The 26,547-nt window shown below is 37.0% G+C and overlaps 1 long non-coding RNA gene across 2 annotated transcripts; it reads right to left on the reverse strand.

Annotated features, from left to right (window-relative positions):
* Positions 1-2,318: 2,318 nt before the first annotated feature.
* On the reverse strand, positions 2,319-21,770 carry LOC122210163. Of its 2 annotated transcripts, XR_006197950.1 has the most exons (4): positions 21,689-21,770; positions 20,490-20,522; positions 18,365-18,479; positions 2,319-2,546 (listed from the first exon to the last, which is right to left on the reverse strand). It is a non-coding gene; the product is annotated as an uncharacterized LOC122210163 (long non-coding RNA). The 2 variants fall into 2 exon arrangements; XR_006197948.1 differs by lacking the exon at positions 18,365-18,479 and having other exon boundaries at positions 2,319-2,565.
* Positions 21,771-26,547: the final 4,777 nt, after the last annotated feature.

Raw genomic sequence — 26,547 nt, forward strand, 5'->3', positions numbered from 1 at the left:
CAGTATCAGGAAATACCCTATACAGTTTTGCAAAATCTAGGAGGTAACTGTAAGGCACTATTGTGAAATCATCATCACCATTTAATATTTATTAAGGATTCCCCTCTGCCCTATGGTGACATAAGACAGAGTAGGAACACAGGCTAAGCCCGGCTATAAGGGGTTGCATCCCAGAGGGAGGGGTCAGTCTCCTCATTAAAGGCTGAGGATAATTCATGCTTCTCTACTTGTAAAAGGAGCATAGGATTTCTATTACTAATGTCTAGCCAAAAGATCTATCTTAGCCTTTTTCAGAGTACTTAATCTGCATTTTACCAAAGGAAAATTTAATAGCTTTAGAATGATCTTTTCTAGGTATGAGTGATGGGGCAAGCATTATTACATGAGAGCTTGCTATTACATTGTTTTAAACAAAGTTCATTCTTAGTCACTCTCTCTTTTTAAACTGACATTATCAGGGGCACCTGGGGACCCGGTTAAGTGTCTGACTCTTGATTTTACCTCAGGTCATGATCTCACGGTTCATGGTTTCGAGCCCCAGAATGGGCTCCATGTTGATGGTGGGAATCCTTGCTTGGGATTCTCTCTCTCCCTTTCTCTCTGCCCCTCCCCTGCTCTCTCTCTGAAAATAAAATAAATAAACTAAAAAAAATCAAAATTGCCTTATCACTCTTCTGAATGGCAGACCTAGTCGCTGTTCTAAATGCTTCATACATATACACTCACTCCCTTGGAGGTAGGTTTTATTATATCATTTTACAGATAAGGAAACATAATCTCACACAATGAGATTGTGTGATTTGACCAAGGCCACAAAGCTCGGAAGCAGAAGAACTGGAATTTGAGCTTTGTTAATCCAGTCTCAAAGTCTGAATTCTTACTCAACTTGCCATATTGTCATACTGAGTACATGTCTCTTCCCTTTCATATAAACTATACCAAGACCACATAAAAATAGTTTTCTTTTGCTTGTTTGCACTTCCATATGGGTTTATTCCATGCACATTTGCATCCTTCAGAAGCTTTCGCCCAGTTTCTGGAGAAAGCTCCTTCTTATAGAGTTGCTCCACATTGCATTGATTCTGGGTCATACAACCAGCAGCAGAACCATGTTCAAGACAAAACACTTTCTGTTTCTGAACCAAATCCCCCATATTTTGAGCTGAAAACAAGAATTGCCCTGCTGAGGTGCCAAGGGAAACATACTTATATTATGAAGTGTTTCTAACAAATGTTTTGGAGATTTTAAAGGGGCAGCTTTCTAAATATCTGAGGCATGTACAAACACAGACACACAGGCTAGCTTTGCAGCCCAGTCTTTGTTTCTGGGTTGTAGAATCTTCCTGAAAACCGGCACAGCTGTTGCAAGGCCCATTTATCAATTGTCCAATGATACCAACAAATGTTTTCTAGGGTTAGAGTAATCAAAATAGTATTCCAAGTCTTTGGTTTTGAAATGTGCATTGCTAATATAATTTTGGCATTCTTTAACAGATTTCAAAGTGGAATCAAAGGTTTATGTTTATAAAGTTTATAATCATTCCCAAAGTTCAAGACGTTTTGGCAGTGCTTGGGAAATTCAAAAGGAGTAATAAAAAGGTTACCATGAGGAATTCAAAGCTGCCTTGTATGGTAATGCCGATTCAAACCAGCACATACTTTAGCATTACAAGTTTAAGGATGGATCAGTATGTAGCTGCAGAGATAGCTAAGTATAACACAGTGGCTTGCCGTTACACAGGGAATAGGGACTTTGGAAAATTTACAGTTAATGTCTCAGCTCTGAGAACACATTAGAGAAATGAGAGAGGGAAAAGAAAAGAAAAAAGAAAAGAAAAGAAAAGAAAAGAAAAGAAAGGTGGAGAGACAGAGAGAGAGAGAGAAATTGTGCACTTTTTGGCTTCATTTACCAAGTATTTATTAGCCTCCTTGACTGTTTTTCAGCATCAACAGGTCTGCCTTCCCTTGCAATTGTAAACTGGGCACTTTTGCCAGCCTGGAATGCACACTGTGTTCCTGCCCAGCCCGAGCTCACTCTGAATTCGTGCCTTCTCAAATCCTGCTATCCCAAGCTCTTGGTTTGTTGGCAGCCAGTAAAAGGGGTTTCCGTATGAATCATAGTGTGTGGGGAGGCTGAGTAGTGCACCCTACACTTGTGCCATAATCTGCATGGAATGTATTTGAAATAGAAGACAGAAATCTAGAGTTTAGTTCAGCATCCTTCTCAAGCACATTCTCAAAAAATTGGAGTGCAATACGGAAAAATCACAATGTCTCTTCTGCTATGGAAAAATTTATTCCCATTAGTTAGTCTCCAAAAGGACAGGACCCAAGTTGCACGTGTTTGGGTTCCAAGGTCCAAGGTCTCTGATTAGGAAAGAGTCTGGTTTTTGACCCTTTTAAATGACTTGGTTTTCCTGTTCAGGTAATAAAAGTAGTCCATCTTTTGGTGAGCTGAAGTGAAGTGTGGTTGAGATTCACAGTTGCCATGGACAAAGACTTCCATCAACTCTGTTGAGCAAATATACATTCCGACGTGTCATATCCTTTAAGACAAGAAGAAGGCTAAAGAATATTACAAGATAGGTGTGTTTTAAAAGTCAGAATAGACATGAGAACACTGTATCCCACCATGTGTCTTTATTTGTTTACACTAGGTTGAGGAAAATAGGTTTATGTATCAGCAACATGTACTATCTGGAAAATTTAGACCAGCTATCAAATTCTAAATTTCACTTCACTTCAAAGAAACTAGATATGCTAGCCAAATCCTTTTTCTTCTTAATCCCATAAAATACCACATATTTCAAATGAAAAAAAAAAAAAAAAAAGAAAAAAAGGCTTGTGAAGGTATTCTGAATGTTTAGAAAAACTAGAATATTTGTGGCTATAAGCTTAGTATTTTCCCTAAAAGTTAAGTGTATCAAACTCACATATTCTCCCAAATCATGTTTCAGAAATGTAGAATACATCTATGCCACAAAGTTTTCTCTGGTTACATGGTAATAAAACGATCATATCTTCTTACTTCATGAATCTTATAAATGGAAATAAGTCTGATACCTGGTAATTTTGGTTAATATTAAAAGAAACAACACAGCTATTTTGCTCACATACCTTGTAACATATATTTCCAAATGTAGGTGAGTGATATGAGAAAAAGAAAATTAATAGTAAATGAACTATTTTCGATACATATAATTGTGGCTTGATACAAAAGTTCTCTCACTATCAATAATCTTATATGGTCACCGAGTAGAGCTGATGTCAGAAAATTCTCCAGATAATCGTCTCATGAATATGTAGAAAACATCAAGCTCGTGTTCATTCATTTATTCAACAGTCGCTCAGAGTTGACAAAAGACTGTGATGTTTACAAGGTATACAAGGAGCCAATGAGCTCAAGAAGCTCACCAGATGGGTAGAGAGGTGGACGTGCAAACAAGCAATGATTATGTAATGTGTTAAGCCCTCAGTAGAGGGGTGTGTGAAGGGAATAGAGGTGAGAGCAAAGCAGATTTCAGGGAGGAAGGCAACACTGGAACTGGGCCATTAATAGGAGTGTAAGTGACCCAGGAGGCAAAGGGGAGGAAGTCTGTCATATTGTGATTTATAACAAGAAATACATATTTGGTATTCATCTAGTACATGGCACAGAACTCCTAAAACCCTTGGGATTTCCTAAGCTATGAGAGAGATAAATATGTCCTCAGTTATTCATAAGAAACCCTTTTCAATCACACCTGAGTTTGCCAGAGGAACCAACCATGTGATTGGAAGGTTGGAACTTTCAGCCCTCTGGGAGGGGAGAGGAGCTAGAATTTGAGATCAGTCATGAATGGCCATTGATTTAGTCAATCACACCTAGGTAGTGAGGCCTCCATAAAAAAACCCAAAAAGGATGGGCTTTGGGGAGTTTCTGTGTTGATAAAGATGGTGAGTTTTGTTGGGATATGTTTCTTTAAAATGCCAATATCAGATCCAGGGGGATATGCCTGGTAAGATGTGCCTGAAGTTCTGAAAACAAAGGACATTAAAGTCTGAAATTTTGAAAAAACCTTTTCATAAGATTGTCTCCACCTGCTGGTGTTTTTAATTAAATGGCAGCTTCTCTCTTCAAACAACTTTGCTTGACCCAGAGCAAACTCAATTTTAGCTTGGACTCAATCTTTAATCTCTAAATATAACATATGAAATTTTATCATCTTTTTGATGAGCTAGACTCTCCACAAAAAGATACTGACATAAACCACTTACTTAACAATTAAGTTTGGGGCGCCTGGGTGGCTCAGTTGGTTAAGCGTCCAACTTCAGCTCAGGTCATGATCTCACACTCTGTGAGTTCGAGCCCCGTGTCAGGCTCTGTGCTGACCACTCAGAGCCTGGAGCCTGCTTCAGATTCTGTGTCTCCCTCTCTCTCTGCCCCTCCCCTGCTCATGTTCTGTCTCAAAAATAAATAAAAACATTAAAAAAATTTTTTTTTTAAAAAACAATTAAGTTTAGAAGAAAACTTCAGGTATATTAAGTAATTGATTCTCAATTTTATGTTAAGGATTAATAGTCACAACCTGGCTTCCTAGACATTAATAGCAATTAAGAGTTTTTTGTATGTATTCTCAAAAATTGATTGAAAATTGTAACATATTATCTGAGATTTTAAGATCCCTCAAGAATACCCAGCAGACATATGTTTTAATCTTCCTAAAACTCACAGTCTACAGAGCTTATGTCCCAGGGGCATCCTGTATACCAGTTTGGTTAAATTAAACAACATCACATTGAAAACAACATTTGCTTTAGTAAAGACTTCCCTTTAACCTAAAACTCTAATTTTATTAGAAAATGGAGAACACCAATGCTAAAATAGATTACACTAGCGAGGGTAAGAAAATGTCAGGTTTTCCAAATCTCAGGGTATGAACAGGCTCAAAATATTTTGCTGAAATAAATATTATTTCAATCTTGTGTACATAAGGCAGTTTCAACTTTTCCAATACTAAATGCAAGATATTCTTGTATGACTTTTGCCTCTTGTAAAATGCCAGAGATACCCTCCCATCATGCTGTGACACCAACTCACACTAATATGTAACTACCTTATGCACAATGTCTTTTTATTTCTTGGAACAGTTATTTGAATAACAGCAGAGGAACCCTTCCATTCTCTTTACTGGATTTAAAAGCTAATCAAATCATATCAAACAGACTGTCTAACCAGAGTGCCTGGGTTTGACTCTCACTGTCCTTTATCAACTCTGACCTTGGACAAGGTGTTAAATCTCTTTGTACCTTGTTTTTCTATCTCTAAAATGGAACAGTGACAGTACTTAGAGCAGTGGTCACAGTATGTGCTATATCAGTTTGTCAGAGTAAAATGAATCCCACTTGCTTAGATGAATGGAGATTCCAGCTTCATCCAGGGCCCCATCCTTAGTATTACTAAGAAGCTACAAGGGGGTTTACTTATATCCAAAGGGTCAGTCCTAGTACTTTTCAACTGAAATTCAGACAGTATTCCATGAGACAAGAGGACTCCACCAGGATTGTTCATACAATGACAATTTTAGAAATGAATGCCCTGTGTGCTGTTGTGACCACCATCATTTCTATCACCCCAGGAAGGCATTATTCATACTCTGCTTGTGTTTGTTTAATATTCCCATGCTCTGGCCTAGAAGAAAGGAACCTGTTGGAATGGCTGGGTGGCTCAGTTGGTCGAGTGTTAGATTCTTGATTTCGGCTCAGGTCATGATCCCAGGGTTGTAGGATCAAGCCCCATATCGAGCCCTACATCAGGCTCTGCCCTGAGCATGGAGCATGCGTAAGATCCTTTCTCTCCCTCTCTCTATGTCCCTCCCCTGCTCACACACATGCTCTCTCTCTCTCAAAAAGAAGAAGAAGAAGAAAAAGAAGAAGAAGAAGAAGGGAACCTGTTTTCCTTTTTTATCACTCTTCCCCAACAACTGTGAAATCTATAAGCCTATCATTGTAGCTCTGGAAGCCCAAAAGCTAATCAATCACTAATTTTAAATTGTCAAGCAGTCTACTTTGGTTTTTTTTTTTTTTGAAACGTTTATTTTTGAGAGAGAGAGAGAGAGAGACATAGTGCGAGCAGGGGAGGGGCAGAGAGAGAGGGAGACACAGAATGTGAAGCAGGCTCCAGGCTCTGGGCTGTCAGCACAGAGCCGAACGCAAGGCTCGAACTCCCAAACCGCGAGATCGTGACCTGAGCCGAAGTCGGACGCTTAACCGACTGAGGCATCCAGGAACCCCTACTTTTGTATTTTCTTTATAAAATTCTTCAATAAATTGGGAGGATAGGCCACCTTGGGAAAATATCTTTATCCCAGTGCAAAGTTCAAACAAGTGGGCACAAGACTATTAGGAGAGGCAGGAGGACTATTACCTGAGGAGCAGCACATGGTGGGTTGGGGGAGGGGGTTGCAGGGACAGAGGACTGGTAAAGGAACTGCAAGGAGCAGATCGTGATGTGAAGAGGGCTGAAGAAAATTTCTCAAAACTTTTGTTACCCCTCAAAAAGTAATGTGTCAGAGAGTTAATAAAAATGAAGTTCAAATAGACAAACACATGAATTCTAGATACTTCTAATCCCAGTATAGAAGGGCTTCCACCACCATCTACCACCTCTTCAGGCTCTTTTGTATTATGCTCAAGGAATGCTTTAATAAAAATAAAAATTGGGAATATTTTCTGAGGGGTGATTTTCCTGGTACTGACCCATCCTAAGCTTATATTTTTCCTACCGAAACTATGGATATTTTTTAAAGAAAGTAGTTTTCTTTCCAACACAGATTATCGGTAATCTTAGTGAGAGGTAACTGCATAACTAGCAGAGGGTGAGTTGAATGCTAACAACCTATGTGACCACCCCCAGGACAGTGCGTCATGGGGGCTCACTGGCCGTGCTACACTATCCTGTCAGCCTCGGCCCCGGGGAACCTAGCAAGGCCAGGGGTGGTATTCCTTGATTTGTGGCCTTGTGGAGCATTACTCCAATTTCTGCCTCTGTGGTCACACCACTTCTTCATCTTCCATCCGTCAAGTCTCTCCTGTGTGTTTCTTCTAAAGGCATTTGTCATTGGGTTTAGTGACCATCCAAATAATCCAGGATGATACCTTCATCTCAAGATCCTTAACTTAATTACATCTGCAAAGACTCTTCTCCAAATAAGGTAACATTGACAGCTTCTAGGAATTAAGGGATGCGCATATCTTTTGGGGAACCACCACTCATCTTACTACACAGCCTGTGAGGCTGCTGAAGTAGTTGGGGTTGGAGGTGCCAAATAGCTTAAGGTAAACCTGGTAGAGAGGAGGAAGAGGAGGGGAGGCAGATGGGATGTTGGGAAGGGAATAGCTCAGGGCAGTGAGCCCACATTTCTAGCTTCCCGTATATTGAATGTTTCTTTCTGTTTTCAGTTGATGTGCTGGCTACATGGTAGCTTCTCTGATGTGTAGGTAGATCTATCCCCAAATAGAGCTTTGTTGTTATCTCAAAATGCTTAATATGAAAAAAACTCTGTTGAGTTAAAAATCTATCCTTAATTATCAGTGAGAAATAAAGGAAGAGATTGTTAAATTTTTCAAATACAATTTTAACGTTGTAAATTTTAATGGTTGTCTTTCTTTCTTTCTTTCTTTTTTTTAAGTAGACTCCATGCCCAGCATGGAGCCCAACTTGGGGTTTGAACTCACGACCTTGAGATCAAGACCTGAGCTGAGACGAAGAGTTGGACATTTAACCGACTGAGCCACCCAGGCACCCCAACATTTTAATGCATTTAATACTTTTAACACTTGCACAAAAAAAGTGTCTCATCAATAGTAATTATCAAGAGTCTGTATCATTAATAAGGCTTGAACAGGAAATCTATAGCCACTTCAGGTATAAAAATGTGACACAAAACAATTAGGTTCATCACCAAAGCAAACTTAAGTTTCTCATTTTAAACTGCAATTATTTGTCATCTATATGTAAAAACAATACTCAATTTCTTCATTAACATGCTATATTTTTTACCATAATTATATAAATAAAAATTATATAATAAATTTTTTCAACACATGTCATATAAATGTCTCTAAATCACCTTCAGTTTAGCCCAGTGTGAAAAAGTTGGGAATAACTCATATATGAGATAATCATGAAAAAGGTGTGTGTTATATAAAATATTAGATAGATCATATATATAATATATACACATATGAACAGCAGCAGAGAAATTCAGGAAAGAAGGAACAAAGAAAACAAGAAGAGAACTGGATTTGCCTCAGAGCCAGCAAAGCCCTCATGGAAATTTAATGACTATAAGCCTCAAAAGGAAGCAGTCAGAAGTGATCAGAAGAAGTCAGGAAACTGATCAAGAGAAGCAGGACATCAATTACCTATGAAAATACTTTCCAACTCTCTATCCAATAGGGATTAATGGTCAAAAATAAACCCAAAGCTAATAGTGTGCTATATTCACACAGTGGAATACATTATGAGGGAACAACCTAATAGCATAACGTAATAACATAAATTTAATATAATGCTGAATGAAAAAAGCATGGCACAGAGGAATAAATACTGTGCAACTGCATTTATATAAAGTACAGATTCACTTGTGGTGTTGGGAGGCAGGATAGTGGTGACTCTTAGGAGGCTCTAGACTAGAAGAGGGTTCTGAGTTGGCAGAAATGTTTTATTTCTTGATCTGAGGGTGATTACCCCGGTATGGTCAGTTTGTGAAAATTCACTGAACTGTACACTAACAGTATATACACTTTTCTACATGCATATTTTCTTCAATCACATTTAAACAGAGTAGAATAAATGCCTCTCTGCTTTTTTTATTTCTAATGCTCCCTTCTAATTTTGTTGGAAATGTTAATCATTGGATAGGACACCACTGTTCTCAACTAAAATAAAAACAATAAACCTTGTATGTTAGGGTTTATATGTTCTTCAGCAAACAATGTACATTTAAAAGTTAGGTGTTACAGCAGAATTGTAAATGTGATTGGAAATACAGGGAAGTATAGCATGCTTTTTGATGGAAAATGAAGTGTTGTCTCCTGCACTGAGTTTGAGGTAGATGGGAACATAGTTTTTCTGGACTCCAAAACTATTGAATTTTCAACTCCCCCAAGGGTGGCAGGGGTTATGGCTATCCCTTCTATCCCCAGTCCCACTTAGAGATCAGGTGAGGCCACATGACCAGTTATAATTGATGGATCCGGAGTGGGAAATGGCACATGTCACTCTGAGGCCAGCCTGACTTCTACCTCTCTTCCTAAAACATGTTAGGAAACAAGATTTCACCCTGAGAACAGGGCGGGAGTAAATTTAAGTAAATCATTGTATGTCATTTACCTAAAAACATAACTAGAAAGCTTGGCATAAACAAAAGAATCATTGTTACATAATTATATGATTTGAAAAAATTGCTTTCCAGTATATTTTGCTACTTTTTTTTTAACTCCACTTAAGTAGCACACAGCTTTTTTAAAAAAAAATTAATGTTTTATTTGTTTTTGAGAGACAGCGCAAGTAGGGGAGAGACAGAGAAGGAGGGGGACAGAAGATCTGAAGCAGGCTCTGTGTTGAGAGCACCAAACCCAATGTGGAGCTCAAACTCATGCCGAGAGATCATGACCAGAGCTGAAGTCGGATGCTCAACCAACTGAGCCACCCAGGCACCCCAGTAGTACACAGTTTTGATTTTACTAATGTCCTTTAGGGTTTTTTTTAATGATGCTAAATAATATAAAATAATATTCATCTGAAATCTATGTCTTTTTCTGTCTCTGTTTCTGTAACTGTCACTCTCACACATACACAAACACACATACCAACATACTCATTGTTTTTCTACATTCATTGTTAATACCACAAAAAGTCTTATGTCACCATGAGGAAATTTGAGCAAATATCAAAATAAAATTTACATCTAAATATTATTTATGGATTATAAGTGATTGCAACACAGCATCAGTACAATTCAACAATTAAAATTTCCCTTTTGTCTGAATGGTTAAAGAAGAAAATGTGGCAGTGGGGAGAAGGAAGAAGGAAAGGGGAGAAAGTAGAGGAAATAAAGTAAAGGAAGGTTTAAGGGAAGGCTAGTGTGTTAGAAATGCAGAATGGTTAGGAGAAAAAGGATATTTTTTAAGAAAGTCATGTGACAGAAAGGAGTCTATTCTGGAAGCACTGGCTTCACAGCTTAGTGCCTATTCTTCAGTATACTTATTTGTTCATTTATTCAACTTATTTAGCTAGCTCACAAAATTGCACCTCTCTTTTCAGGCTGGTGGATAAAGAGCAAGCAGAAAGATAACTAGGAAACAGTCCAAGATTTCATATTGCTGGTTATAGCAGTGCCCCTTGTAACAATAAAAAAAAAAAAAAAAAAAAAAAAAGTATGTAGGCCAGTGGTTTTTTCTTCAGAAGAAAGCAGCTTTCACATTCCAGAAACTCTTGGGGAGGTCATTGAAAAGAACAAGGTGTGAACATAGAAATATGCCCCCAGAGAATCAGTCTTTCCCTGAGATTCGATATTCCCTGTATTCTGGAACATTAGGTATGCTTTGAAATAGCTGAGATGATACTGATCTTCCTGGAAAAGAGTGAGGGTAAAACCCCCATAAGATCATTGACCTTGGGAACTTGGGTAAGAGTAGGTTAAGCCAATCAGTTCATGGCCATATTTTTATTCAATGTAGTTGGCTCCTCAGCGGGTGAGAGACTTAGGACTCCACAGCCGAGGAATCAACATATGAAGAAACCAATTTAAGAAGGAAAACAACAACAACAAAATTGATACCAGGGGCAAATATAAGATTTGGTTGTGTGCAAACAGAATGCCAGTGGTTGGCATGGCACATGGTGGTAAAGTTGACCGGACTCAGAGATCACAGTACTGGAATCCAGTTTGCACTCAGTGCAAGTCACTTTTTGTGAAGTCTGATCCTCACTTTCCTTATCTTTAAAATAAGCAGATTTTTATGAGATGACTTAGGAGACTTTCTCTTGCCTAGGACTCTATTAGGACACCCACAGAGCTGTGCTCCGAGGTATGGCTGGTGGTGACAGCCTTGAAGTCAAGCAGAGGAGCAGAGTGGCCTCCTTGGCCTCCTTGGCCTCATATATCAATCTCTGTTGAGATCTATAAAGTCAAGAATCTGTAGTAATGGAAGCATAAACTGTGACTTTTATTTCTTTATAAGAGTATTCCAGGTTGTGCTGTTTGAGGGAGGTGAATAAAAAAGGAAAACAAAAATGTAGAGAAAAGAGGAATAATAGCACAAATAACATACTTAAGAAAAATTGCAGATAAAATTATCTGAGAACTATTGTTCCAAATGACCATGTTGTATTTTCCAGATTGTTGTTATTTTAGCTTGTTTTCATTTTTAGTTTACTTATAATCTGTGTGTTTTAGAAATTTAGGAGCTAAGAGTCATCCAAATGAAAATCAAGATATAGCACCTCCTCTCTTATAGTAGTGAATCTCCATCCCCTCCTTTGAATCTGGATAGATTTGGGGAAAAAAACTGTTTCACAAATAATGTTGAAATGTACTCAATATTAGTACAATCAGTTTTTAGTCCACTACATTGGCAAATACATTACTACAATACAAAACAACAAACTTTCTAGTTACTTTATAGAAATTTAGACCTTAAAGATATCTGTAGGAACCAACTAGCCCATAATCTCCTTGAATCACATACAAGCTGACTGATCTTCCAAGATAACAGAGCTCATCAATAGCTGTGCTAGGACAGAAACCAAGTATACTAATTTCATTCATGCTATAATTACAGCTTCCTGCTGTCTAGTTTTGAAGCAGGTTACTATGTGGGCTTTCTTTTTGAGAAACAAATTATATTGCTTCAAAGAAATAACTTTCAACTTCATTAAAAGCTGCTTATCAATAAATAAGGTCTGATGATCTAATGTGTAACATAATTACTATAGTTGATAAAAATATATTATATAATTGCAATCTGCTAAAAGAGAACTTAAATGGTCTCAGCATTAAAAAAAATAGATATGTGAGGCGATAGATACATTAATTAACTATATGGAAGGAATCCTTTCACAATGTACACATATATCAAATCACCACGATGTACACTTTAAATATGTTATGATTTTGGGGGTGCCGGGGTGGCTCAGTAGGTTAAGCATCCGACTTCGGCTCAGGTCATGATCTTGCAGTTCGTGGGTTAGAGCCCAGAGCCTGGGGTCTGCTTCAGATTCTGTGTCTCCCTCTCTGCCCCTCCCCACTCACGTCTCTCTTCTTCAAAAATAAATAAACATTTAAAAAATTAAATATCTTATGATTTTATCAATTATACCTCAGTAAAGCTGAAAAAAAAAAAAAAGTTGAGATCAAATAGCTTCTCCAGAAAACTCATGGAGACTATATTTCCTGTATTCCCCCATGTTTGAAATTTTACTTGTGACTTTTATAAAATAATAAAATTTTTGGCAATGTATAATATTTCTGGTTAAAATCTCTGACCTCAGAACTCTCTAGTCATTATTTCTCTGTTTCCTGGCATTGGATGTTACTATAGAAGACAGAAGCTGTCTTCATCTCTGCTCTTGTCAGTGTCTTCCTTTGTTTTCTAGATGTTTGAAGAATTATTTTCTTCTTTATAAAAGTTTAATTATTTCAATAATGTATGTCTACATTGGTATGTATTGATTGTTCTTTATAACTTATTATGATCTGCATACTTTATTCTTCCTTCCTTTCAGAGGAAATTTCCTCCACATTTTTGAATAAAATTCTATTCCTTTTGTTGGAATTTCTACTTTAGGGGCATCTAGACTCCTAATATTGAATTTTATTTGCTCATTCTATTATCATTTTTATAATGTTTTTTAATCCCTGTGCACATTGTGGTTATCTAAGGTTTTTCCCATGTATAAGAATTTATATTTCCAGCCATATATATTTTGTATTTTGTTCTTTACATTTTATTATACAGTAGAGTTCTGATTAACAATTTGCATACTTAGTAATCTCCCTCTTAATGTCATCCTGTTGTTATATTTCATATTCATTTTTGAATTCATGATTTTACAAGGTTTTTGTTTGTTTGTGTGTTTTAATAAACTCAAAACACTCACATTAGGTTTTCTTCTATGGCATTTTCTTCCAGACTGAATTCATCATTTTGTCTTTTGTATGACATGTTCCATATTTATACATAGCTCTATGTAGCTATTGATTGATGGATCACATTTCTAGATCTTGTTCCCTCTTAACATGACAATAGATATTGTATGGTAAAATCTATTTGATAGCCACCCTCCCCACATCTTGGTATGATACTTTAAGTCTAATTTTGAGATCTGAAATTCTCTATATTCTGTATACTGAGACTATAGAGGGGGAAAAGACAGTGCTCAGACACATTTTATTTCCTTCTGAAATACTTTTTCAGGTACTTTTATTTTTCATTTTTATTTTTGAGAGACAGACAGCATGCACACAAGTTGGGGAAGGGAAAAGGGAGAGAGAGAGAGAGAGGAGAGAGAGAGAGAGAGAGAGAGAGAGAGAGAGAGAGACTGAATCTTAACCAGGCTCCACACTCAGCATGGAGCTTAGAATGAAGCCCAATGTGGGGCTCGATCTAATGACCATAAGATCATGACCAGAGCCAAAATTAAGAGGTGGACACTTAACCAACTGAGCCACCCAAGCACCCCATCCTCCTGAAATACTTTTAAAAGAACTATAGAAAGGCCCACTGTATCCAGCCAGGGCTGCATAAGCAAATTTCTCCCGCTCTATCCACCCTAGCATGGATCCTTAGAAACAATCACGTTCTTAGGGCCTTTCTTGCCTTTGCTGAGATCATATAATGAGATCTTATGTATTCAAAATATTTCCTATATTTTTCATTGATCTTCCAAGAATGCCCTGTCAGACCATTTCTCTTTCTGTGGAAGATGTTGGTGAGAGTGTCATTACATTGTGGATTCATGATATTAACAGAGTATTGCTTCTGCAGAATGGGAGTAGGGCTAGAACTCTGTGCTACACCAGAAGTCACTCATTCAACACATTTTTGTGTGTGTGCAAATCTGTCCCAAGCCCATTTTTGGTTTATAGCAGTGAACAAAATAGACAAAGTACCTACCCCATGAAAATCTTCCTTTTAGTGGAAATGAGACAATGAATAAATAACAAAACATACATCAGTCAGGTTATCACCTATATGTATCATCATAAGTTTGATAATGAAAAATGAAGGTAAGTATAATAGAGAGTGACAGGGCTTAGTATTTTGGATAAGGTAGTCTAAAAAGACCTTTGATAAGGTGATATTCAAGCTACGGACCTGAAGAAAGTCAAGAAATGAGCCATGCTATCCAAGGGAGAACTCTCCAGGCCAAGGAAATATAAATGCAAAGTCCCAGCACTGGAAAAGTGATTGGCATGTTTGAAGCTGAACGAGGAGGCCAAGACTGGTAGGTGATGAGGTCAGAAAGCTGGTGGGAGCCAGGATCTAGAGAGGCCAGGAGGATATTTTAAGGATTTGGGCTTTTACTTTGAGGCATATGGAAAGCTACTGAAGGGTTTTGCATAGAGGAGTGACATGTTATTTTGAAAGAAGCTTTCTCTCTGTCTCTGTCTCCTTCTCAGATTACCATTTTTCAAACTTGTAGAGAGAAGTTGTACCATTTTCTTCTTAAGCTGCTGCTGAATTTTAACTCCTTCCCTCTCCCCCCCACCCCATTAGATGTTAGGAGGAGAGGTTGTGAACCCACCTCATTCATCCATCTCTACCTCTGCAGTCCACATCAAGGAAGTTCATTCCCATTGTGCTCTGGCTGGTGGCTTGGAGGAAGGGTCTCATTCACACTCACTTTCCATATCACACAGGAAAGCTGTACCCTGAGGCTCTTCTGGGAATGGCACAGTGAGCATATTTACCCCGCTCTACCCTCAAATGAGCCTCCTGTGTGATTAGTCAGTGTGTGCCTGTGCAGTAGTACTTTATAGTTCCGTTTTTATAAATATATGACTCATAACAGTATTGTTCTTTGTTTAGGCTTCATCTTTCTCAGAGTTTGAAGTGTTTGTAAAAAAAAAAAAAGTTGTAGGTTTATTTTTCAAGACTTCTGCCTTAAATCAAGAATTTTTTTTTAAATGTTTATTTAGTTTTGAGAGAGAGACAGAGACAGAGACAAAGCATGAGCAGGGGAGGGGCAGAGAGAGGGAAACACAGAATCTGAAGCAGTCTCCAGAATCTGAACTGTCAGCACAGAACCCAATGCTGGGCTCAAACTCGTGAACTGCAAGATCATGCCCTGAGCCAAAGTTGGATGCTTAACCCACTGAGCCAACCAGGCACCCCTTAAATCAAGAATTTTTAAAGTCATAATTCTTCCCCCAAGTTTTTTATGAAAAAAGGATGCTAATTTACAGGGGGAAAAATGTAACAGTTGCATGAAAAAGAGTCTATCAACCTTGAGTCTACACATATTTTAAATAAAACTGGCTATGGTAAAAACAACCTGAATTTTTATTTTTATCTTTAATGTTTATTTATTTTTGAGAGAGAGAGAAAGAGAGAGTATGCAAGCAGGGGAGGGGCAAAGAGAAACAGAGACACAGAATCTGAAGCAGGTTCCAGGCTCTAAGCTGACACACAGACACAGGGCTTGAACCCATGAACCCAACCCATGAGATCATGACCTGAGGCGAAGTAGGATGCTTAACCCACTGAGCCATCTGGGTGTCCCAACAACCTGAATTTTTAAAGGACAAACATTGAAAAAACCCTAAACCACTAAGTTTACATGTAAGATATGTTGAGTATCATGTCAATAAGCTTCTAATGTCATATCCTGTATATTGTTCTTGTGGTTACTTTTGTCAGAGAATTTTTATCAAATATGTTCTATATTTTGGTGGAGAAATCCTGGCAACTACACAAAGGTTGTGCTAATTTTCACTTCCACAAACTATGTCTGAGAACTCTTCAAAATCTATAAATCACATTCTCTGATTTGGTTGAAGTTAGAGGAACATTGTTAAATAACGTTTGAATAACACTTTTTCTGAACACAGTTATTTCAGTATTTTCACAATGTGTCTAAATTTAAAAGAAAGTGTCACTATTATTGAAAACCTTTTTGTGATGAGTAAACAAAGTCCTCTAAATTAAAATGAATCTTACTATGAAAGACCTCCACTTGACATACTTTCTCCTCGACCAAGAAAACCCCATCTAGGATCTCTGTGTAAGATTATAAAACAATAAAAAAAAAGCATTAAAAAATACATGCAAAACAAAAATAGAAAAACAAAAGATAGTCAATATTTCTGTTTCTATCTTGTCTCTCCATTTTAAATACCCCCCCAAAAGATATCATAACCACAGGAAATCAATCAATTATCTTATAACTCAATATTTCTTGAAGTTTCTACCAAGAAGTATTGCAAACATTTCCCTGAGAAGTTTTATGTCATGTGTCCAAGGGCCCACACATTTCCCTCTCCAATTGTAAACTCCCAATCCTATGTAAGCTTAAGTATAAAGTAAGCCGAGCATAATGAAGTTAGGAACCTACTGTACTAACTAGAGATACACAAGCATGTGCCAGGCTTTCCAAGTCATAAACAGGAAATGTCTAATAAAATAAGCTCAAAGTATAAACATTTCCCCCTCAGCTTCTCCTAACTTTCAGTTCAGTCTTCTTGTGTGAACCAATATTATCATATAAATAGGCTAATGAATGCTTGATTGTGTCATTCCCTAAAATGCCTAACTATCAAAGCTTATGCATATTTAGAAAACAAAGCAAATCTTTGTGAGAGGTAATCACTACTAATTATTAATTAGTTAATGTGTAATTTATTTTGATACTTCTTGTTTAATAATACAAGTATTTATAATTTCAGTTCGTCTTTAGTTACAATTTTAACACTATCTCACAGATCTTTATATGTAGTGATTTCATTAATACTATTTTCTGAATAATTATAAATTTTTATTTCCTTTCATGGCTCAACAGTTATTGAGAAAAATAGTTTTAGGTGTATGACTGGTTAACCTTTTTAACATTCCTGTATAATGACTTTCTAGTTTTATTGCATTGTTGTCAGAGATTATGACCTGTACAATGTCTTAACAACTTCCACAGTTTGAAAGGTGAATATTTATTCTCTGTCTGGAGGGTACAGTTTGATTTAGTCTTTTAAACTAACATAATCCTCTTATTCAGATCCCATATATTATTATGTAATACCACTTAAAGTCTCTGTTTCAATTGAAGTCCTAAAGGCTAAGGATAATAGATTAGGTGCTGAGAGTTCTAGCATCCCAAGTCAAGCGACTGGATGACCCAGATGATAATTCCAAAAGACTGTAAAACCAATTCTCCCAACATTAGCAGGGCATTAGCAGTGGTTACTGCAAGTTAATACAGATTAAACTTGAGGTTCCCATACTTGCATGGGTGCCTCCCCAGACAATGAAAAATGTCCACTAAAAGGGTATTTAATATTAATCGTTGCACCAGAAAACTGGAAACACCCTGAAATCTTACAGCTCGTATATAAAAGAAACTTAAGAGTGGGTTTCCCATATTTTACAAGAATTCTACAAATGTACATGGTAGTTCCAGTAAAGAGGTGTAAAGGTAGAAGGAGCTTCTAAACTAGTAATAAAAAAAAATTTGATTAACCATGACAAAACAAAAACTGAAATACCTTTCTAATATACCTATTGAAAATAGCATTTCTAAATCATTGGCATATGAAGAGGAGGTCAAAGAATACCCAGCCAAAAATCATAAGGAAAAAGGTATTTTAGAGGTGTGTGAGGCAGCTAATAAAAATGTTGTTATTTTTTTAATTTTGTGAAGTTCAGGGTGCTTGTAAGCTTTTTAAAATCTGTAATTAGTTCTGATTTCCTTTCACCTTCTTAGTAAACAATCATGTTCTTTCCTAATTTCATATTTGTTCTTTTGTATTCTTTTTCTTAACACCCCCAGAAAACTAAATCAGTTTTAGTTCCCACTAAAGGTAAATCATACACCTTTAGTAAGTAAAGAATGAAGTTCTTAAGAGTTTAAAGAGAAGATTCATTTGTATCCCCTCAGTTCAAGCCAAATAACCTCAAGGGCAATGATGCCTGAGAAGAGCTAAGTAGTTGCCCAGGAGGGAGCATACCTGGACAGTTTTAAAAGAGCTCCTACTCAAGACAGTAGCCTGAAGATACAAAAGGACCCCAACATGGAGAGGCTGTGTGGGGTTGGACTGCCCCTGCTGCGCCCACTCCTTACCCCTCATCCTCTACCCCATGACTGAGGAAAAGGAGAAATTTTTACCTCAATGAAATTTGGAGTTCTGATCATTGCACTGGACTAGGCATTTTAGCTGAGTGACCCATCAGAGACCATTCAACAGTAAGGAAAAACTTAATTGAGCTTGAGCTCGAAGAAGCTATGGGAAAAGAATAAAGCTGCTTTATGTTACACCCTAATAAACACAACTTATTCAAGAAATACTGTATCCATTTACCTTTAACCTTCTTAATCTACCAAGGACTTAGAAGTTTGTGTAAAATTCTGCCTGCTTTTTTTCTTTAGAGCTTCTTTTCTACTTTTAACACATTTTTAAAAATGTATTTCAAGTCTATGTTACATAATATGTGAAAGTTTTATTAGCTTTAACCTCAAACATGTCAATATAAATAGCATCCACTGCTTGCTTGCTTTTCTTTTTTTTCTTTAGCATTTACCTAAATAAATTTAGCTTTTTTTAAAGTTTATTTATTTATTTTGAGAGAGAGAGAGAGGGAGAGAGAGAGAGAGAGAGAGAGAGAGAGAGAGAGAGAGAGAAAGGGAACAAGTGGGGGAGGGGCAGATAGAGAGGGAGAGAGAGAATCCTGAGCAGTCTCCGTCACTGTCAGTAGTGGGCTTGAGGCTGGGCTCAGGGCTTGAACTCAAGAACCGTGACATCATGACCTGAGCCCAGATGAATAGTCACACACTCAATCCACTGAGCTACCCAGGTGCCCCATAAGTTTAGTTTTGAGAGAAGAGGATATAGCCTGTATAACTTCTACTTTTTGGAATTTACAACATTTTCTTTGTTACCTTAAAAATGATCATAGGCATTTTTATAAATGTTTCATGGTGTTGAAAGAAATCTATCCTCTCTGCTTTAAAAAGGCAAGTTTTTCTACATATCTACATTTCTATCTATAGCCAAATATAAAAGGATTTTCCCCCAATCCCCAATCTTTTCCATCAGAAAAGAGAAGGTACCTTCCTTACATTTGAATCCCATAGAAAGTTCTAAAAGGAGTGGAAGAAGCAGTGTGAAATTCCTCACATTGGAAGGAGCACATCTGATTTTTCCCAGGTCTAATGAGCCCATCTATGTACACAAAAAAATGGAGATGGCAGAGTTGTTGAAAGTGGTGACCCTAAGTGCCTTCCTCAGATCCCTTACAACATCTTGGAACTTTTCTAAGCCCAGATTGTACTGAGAATGTGGTCAGCTATGCAGTTGAGGATTTCGGGGGAAGGTCAGACATTATTTAAGATACAGTAGAGAACCAGATGTGGGAGTACAAAAAATAGCACTCCCAAGGTGGCAGGATTTATGCAAATTAAAAATGCTTATAACTTTTGGGCCATCAGTTCCACTTATAAATATCTATTCTAGAAAAATATTTTTGTACATGTACATCAAAAAATTTGGTATTGTGCTCTTCCAAATTTGTTAAGAGGGTAGATTTCATGTAAATAATTCTTATAGCAAAAACCCCACAAGGACACATGGAAACTCTGAGAGCTGCTGTATATATCTGTTAACTTAATTGTGGCACTGGTTATCACAGGTGTTTGTCCAGAATGTTCAGATTCATTGAATTATATACATGAAATATGTTCAGTTCTTTGCATATCAATTATGTCTCAATAAAGGTGCTTTTAAGAAAAGATCTGGGTCCAGTTCTCTTTTTTGAGACTTGTGGTACATAAAAATTGAATAAATGTCAAAACAGGTTACAAAAAAGGCATGAACAGGACATTTCATGAAACATTATTTTAAGAGCAAAAAATAGGCAATTATCCAAATGTTAGTCAATTGAGGATTAACTAAATTATGATACATCCATACCATGAACTACTATGTACTAATTATAAGTAAAATTTATATGCTTCATGAAAGATCCACAAGAAACTGTAAAATTTTAAATGAAGTTGCAAAAACAATATATAAAGTCTCATCCCATTTGTGAAAGTGTGTGTGATTTTGCATAAAGGGCTTTGGAAGGATAGGCAACAAACCTTTAACAATATACTTTGGGAAAGCAAGTGGGGCTTGAGAGGGGCTGCTGAAGAGATGTTGAAGATATACTTCCAAACTGATTAAACTTTACAATAAAAATATTCTTATGTATTAATTATATAAAAGATTATAATAAAAATATGGAAATCTTACCTTCTACAACTTGGAAGTTTGGATTTTTGTAACCTACAGAGTCAGAAAGTTAAATTGAATGCAGTATGGATTATAAAGCTTTAAAAGTTTGCATTTCCACTTTATTATATAATACTAAAAACTTTATTCTCTTTCATTGCCACTAAAATTTTATAGTGAAGTATCTTTACCATTAACAAAATTGCCAGATTATAGATGGTACAGGTAAATGCAGAAGTCATCAGGTCAGTATTTTAAATCAGCAAGCACTTACTAAATATAGGCTATACTTTCCATAATATATTAGACACAAATTTCACCAAGCATCTTGGAATTTTATACTTTTGTTTGTTTGTTTTAAGTACACTCCATGCCCAATGTGGAGCCCAATGCAGGGCTTGAACACACAACCCTGAGATCAAGACCTGAGCTGAGATCAAAGGTTAGTCAGACACTTAACCGACTAAGCCACCCAGACACCCTGCATCTTGGAATTTTAAAATAAAAACTACAGTGACATTACATGTTAACTACCATAGAAAGTCCAATAAATTAAACCACAAAGCTTCTGGTCCCCTAATATATGTACTTCAATATTATGGTAATTGACTACTTGAATAATGGCAGTTAACTGTTGTAGTATTTGCCAGTCTTTAAATTAATAGTAAAATCATAAAATGTGGGGAATAAGCTTAGAAATTCCCTGACCTTGCACCCATGGGTTAACAAGGCATATAGGAATAGGAAGCAGCAGGATGAAAGCATCCAAGATTAGGTAATCGAGATTAGGTATTCAGGGCAGAAGCGTCCCCCCCCCCCCCAATTTAGTACAATAGCAGAAAGCTGCTTTCACAGGAGGGAAGGGCCAAAATAGGTAAACAGGTAAACAGGGCTATAGCCTGCAGCAGGGAGAAGTGCCCAGAGTGGAGCTCATTAGCAAAAGAAAGGTGTCTTGTTGACCCTGAGGTAGCATGCTATATCTGTCTTATCCTCTGGGCCAGCTAAGATAAACAGATGTGGTGCCTCTTGCATGCCATAAATAACCATCTGCCTGGTGCCAGGAGTTTTGTATTGATCCAAACTCCTAACACAGACTATCTTTGAAACCCCCTTTCCCTCACACACATGAGTTAATGTTCACGGTTTCATTGTCTCTTTGTGCACATCCATCATGCTTGTAAGCCTTCTGATCCTAATAAAAACAGGGCAAGGACACTTACCCAGAGCTCTTGTCTCCTCTCAGACATTAGCCTCTCTTGCATTTTAAACCCTGCATCTGCTCTTTTGCTGGACAAGAGAGAACTCCAGACCCAGAGTCTACTACAAAAAAAAAATTAATAAAAATACCACACTGAATAAATAATGCTGTCACTATTTTAAATATGAGGGCAAAAAGCTTTAAATGCTTTCATCATGGCACTTAGGTGGGCTTAATAAAGTAGGAGACCATCTGTGAGAATAAGCCAAAAGAACATAAAGCTGTGGTTGGTAAGGAAGGTATTGGAATGGCAAAGAAAACATCACAAGGTCATTTCAATGTAGAATAAAACTCAAAGAAGGAATACTTGGAGACAAAAGAAAATGATGCTTATCTTATGCTGGGATTAGGGCAAGAACCATAAAGAACGAAAATATACCATCATTTTGACCAAGTAAGAAATCACCAAGTCACAAAACTCATCTCAGATTTTGGGTGGAAATGAGAATCCTTGGAAACTATTGACCCAAATCAAATTTAAGCTAAAATTTTATCTTTTTTAAGTCTTATAGACCAAATCAGAAACACTCCCATGTGTTTTATCATGCCATCTCATCTTATTTGTTATTTTTAAGATGTGTCCAGTGCTTTTTCTTTATTTCAGTTCATTGCTAAAACTATCATTTTAAGCCTTCTATGAATCAAGGAATTTGTCAAGAGAAAGGAATAGATCTGTTTCCACACCACCAGACTGTGGGTAACTCAAGAAGAGGGACAATGTTATTTAACTCTGCATCCTTAGCAACCAGTACAGAGACCAGCTTCTTCCAGTTGCTCAATAAATATTTGCTGAATGATTCAGACCTGGAGCAGACCACCCTGGGGAAGCCAGGTGTCATGTTAACAGAAACAGACCAGATCAAGGGCAGAGGTGACTGGACAATCAGAGCAGGCAGTGAGAAAGAATTTCAGAAGTATAAAATTCAGCTGCAAACATGACCTTAGTATTTCTAAACCCATAATAGCAGGGCCTTAACTGGGACTAGATAGATTGTTATGCTTGGGTGTATTCTTAAGCAACTAATAGAATAAAATTGTTTACCTCAATACTACCAGAATAGGTCAAAACTCAAAGGGCTCCATGGTGCTTTAAATCTTTCTAGAAAAGTCTGGAAGCAGGACTGAGAATGGAACAGTTCACTCTTTTCATTTAGACAACTGCCTCACACCTTCACCTACTTTTGTTCCCACCACTAAGCATCTAGGAGGTCTTTTTCTGATGGGGGATATAATGAGACTGCCTGGGCCAGTTAGAGATAAATGATGTTTTCCACCAAGTTTGTTGAATCCAGTAAAATACACCATTTTATAGGAAGAAAATTATATTGCAATTTATATTATAAAGCATTTATATGGTTGCTCCAACCCATAGCAACCATAAGGTAAATATCCCACTTTGATCTATGGAAGAGTCAAAATGAATGGTAAAGATAGACTTTCTTCTCAAAATCTTTATTAGCTGACTGATCTCATTGAAAACACATGAAAAGAAAGAGGGTAAGAGAAGAAAGGGAAACCATGGCCAAGTCACTCCGCCTCAGTCTCCACATATTTTACTTTAACTTAAATTTATCTAGTGGTCCCCTTAACATTATTTCAGGAACCACCATTTCTCTCCATCTCTGCTGACAAGAAAAAATTGTCCCTCACAAAGATATAGGAAGTGAGTCCACATTTTTTAAGTCTGTTATTCACAGTATTTAACCATAAAATTTAATTGAAATTTTTAAAAAATCTCTGACTTTCTGAGTGTCCTTTTGGAGATTTTGATTAATGGCTTACTATGAAGGGCACAGGTTGGAATAACCTGTGATCTTTCATTACATGGAGTCAAGTGATATTTCAATTTATTAGAGTGCCAAATTTCATTCTGACAATAAATTTAATTTCTTAGGCACCTCACACTCTTACTTTTAAAAGCCTCTGCCTTCTCTAAATTACATATTTGACTTCTCCATTACTCTTATCTCTTCTATCTCAGAGTTTGGATCTAACACAACTATTGCAGCTGGACCATGGCCTGCCCCTGCCTGGCAAGAACCTGTGGAATTTTGAATTCACGCTTTAGGAAAATTTCATTTTCTCCTCCTATTAATTGTGACATCAGATTCAAAATATTTCCCAGCTCCAGGGTGGGATGTTTTCTTTTTCCCTACATTCCCTTTCCTTATCCCACTATTGTAGAATTAAAACTACAAATTAAAACTAAGTCCCTCTGTATATTCTGGTTTAACATATTTTAACACATATCCTATCAAACTAACATTGACATGGAATATCTGCCAACATACTTGAGTCATTTTTAAAATAATAATGTAAACAATCTTTACTGAACCTCTACTTTCCATAAAGCAATAAGTATTATAGGGGATACATATAAAGCTGAATTTGTGGCCATATGAATTTTCTCATAATCTGGTTCAACATAAGAAATGGATAAAATCTAGCTTCCTTTTCACCTAGTTCCCTACCCATCTTTTGGTTTATAAAGATCCCAGGTTGAAACCACTCCATTCCATTTCATGAGAAAATAAAAGACTCATATCTCTCTTCTTTTGGCCTCTAAGTGATGGTTTTAATTCAACTAATTACTTCAATGGATGCATCTGAATTAATCATATGCCTCAATCCTAGATGCGAAAAAGACTGGGAAATACAGTTATGGCTTCCCAAAATATTGAAAGGGTATGCAAAAACATATAGGTCAACCACAGATAGGAAGCGTATCCATTAATTATCCTTTGCTGCCCAATGGCAACATTTACCCTTCTTCATTTAAACTTCAACAACACTATTTTCTCACCCAACATTATGTCACTATTTATCATATGAATACAACACTCTCAGCCTTTGAGATAACCCAAGCCTAATTAGTTACTTCATTTGATTTCAAGTCAGGATCCCTCAGAAATATTCATTCCCCCTCTAGCTCCACCAATGACCTACCTTAATATATTGTAAGCCATAAACTAAATGCTAAGGTCACCTGCTACCAACTCTTCTCCATATAAAAAAAGTAGGAAAATGCAAGTGATGGAGGGGGGGAATAGAGAGGAAATCGTTAAGAGATCTGTATTAGAAACCTATTTCAATGCAGGTGTAATTTTTTTTTTTCTGGATTTCTATTTGTACTTCTTTTTTCCTGTTTAGTAAAATTTACTTTGAAATTATCAGCTTGTCTTAGTTTTTCTAAATGGAAGCAACTGAAGGGCTTTTGTATGCTGGAGCCAGGGGGTTAAAAGTTGAGAAATAAGAGTGCCACCAGCTATCAACGTACCAGACTCCCAAGAGGGAGAGACACCTGAGGAGAAAGTGAGAGACTGCTTGTATGCCTGCAACACTTCTCTGCTCAAATCTTAGAAGGAACTGCTTTGTTTCAATTATGGAGGCCAACACATATAAAAGGAGATGGATTTCGTTAATGTTTGTCCGAAAGAATTCAGGTATGTACGAAAGGTACATTCAAAAGTCACCGTGGCGTAATTTGCAGAAAGAAAAGCAAGACGAAAAGTCACCGTTGAGCAATTTGCAGAAAGAAAAGCAAGACAAAGTTTTGGTTGGGTCAGCATTATGTTCAGATTTGATTGAACATGCTGATTTACCGACGTTTAAAAACTTTGCTGAAATGAAACACACGTAAGGGAATGGACATATATAATAAAAGAACGGCTCTATGAATTTTTTGCGAAATGAACACACATGAAACTAGCTGCCTCCTAGTCTAGGCCCTTCAGAAGTCATTCCCTAGATTTTTGCCATCACAGATTCATAAAGTATTTCTAATTATCTGGTATATAAACTTTCCCCTCCCTATTTTATTGGAAAGCAGCCCCTTGAAACATGCTCATATCTGACTCCAGTTATATTGACATCAGTGGGAGGTGATACAGGCAGGCATGAGGAGAAGTGGATTCCTTTAAGCAAGGTTGTTAACAAGTTTCCAAGCAAGTCGGGGAAAAGCTCATGACAGAGGGAAGAAAAGGCTAGTTCTGCTTACCAAGGAGATTCTGTAGAACTGAAAAGTTTTTGTACTCTCCTGATCTGACTCTTCTCATTTAGCCCTATTCTAATTTATATGTTTCCATCTTGCTTAAGAAATGCCCTAACTTTTACATGAGAATAAGCCCACAAGTTGCTGACTTGGTAATTTGGTGAACCTCAGAATAAAATTTTGTTTATTATTTTCAACTACAACTGTTCCATTACTGTAAAAGATAATTTGGTATCATCCAGGAAATTATCTACTCTTGAATGCATCAAGACAAGAATTTTGGATATTCAACACATTGCTTAATGTCTGTAAGTTCTCCAGTGCACTTAGAAACAACCAGCCTTGCGTTTCTCACACCTATCCTACTATCCTAGATCAGCAGATATTTATTTCCTAAAGGCTGCCACTCCAGGTAATTACAGGTGAAGAATTAATTAATTGTTTTGACACTACTTGCTACAGATGGGAGAATCCCATTATCTGGTAACATTTATCTTCTCAAGGCCTTCAAACATAAGTAGGCCATATACTCTCAGATTTCCATTTCCTTAAGGATTCTGGATGCCTGCAACTTTTTCTGATACCATTTAAAATTTTAGCCAGGGTACTGAGTTGTGAATAGTAGAAGCAACTTTCATTTTTCATTTTATTTTATTATTGTTTTTTATCTTAGAGAGAGAGAGAGTGCGAGCATGAGCAGGGGAGAGGGGCAGAGGGAGAAAAAGAGAAAATTTTAGGCAGGCTCTATGCTGAGCATGGAGCTTGATGGGGGGGCTCCATCCCATGACTATGGAATCATGACCTGAGCCAAAAATCAAAAGTGGGATGTT

Source organism: Panthera leo, chromosome A2 (genome assembly GCF_018350215.1).
Source record: "Panthera leo isolate Ple1 chromosome A2, P.leo_Ple1_pat1.1, whole genome shotgun sequence".
NCBI classification, from domain to species: Eukaryota; Metazoa; Chordata; class Mammalia; order Carnivora; family Felidae; genus Panthera; species Panthera leo.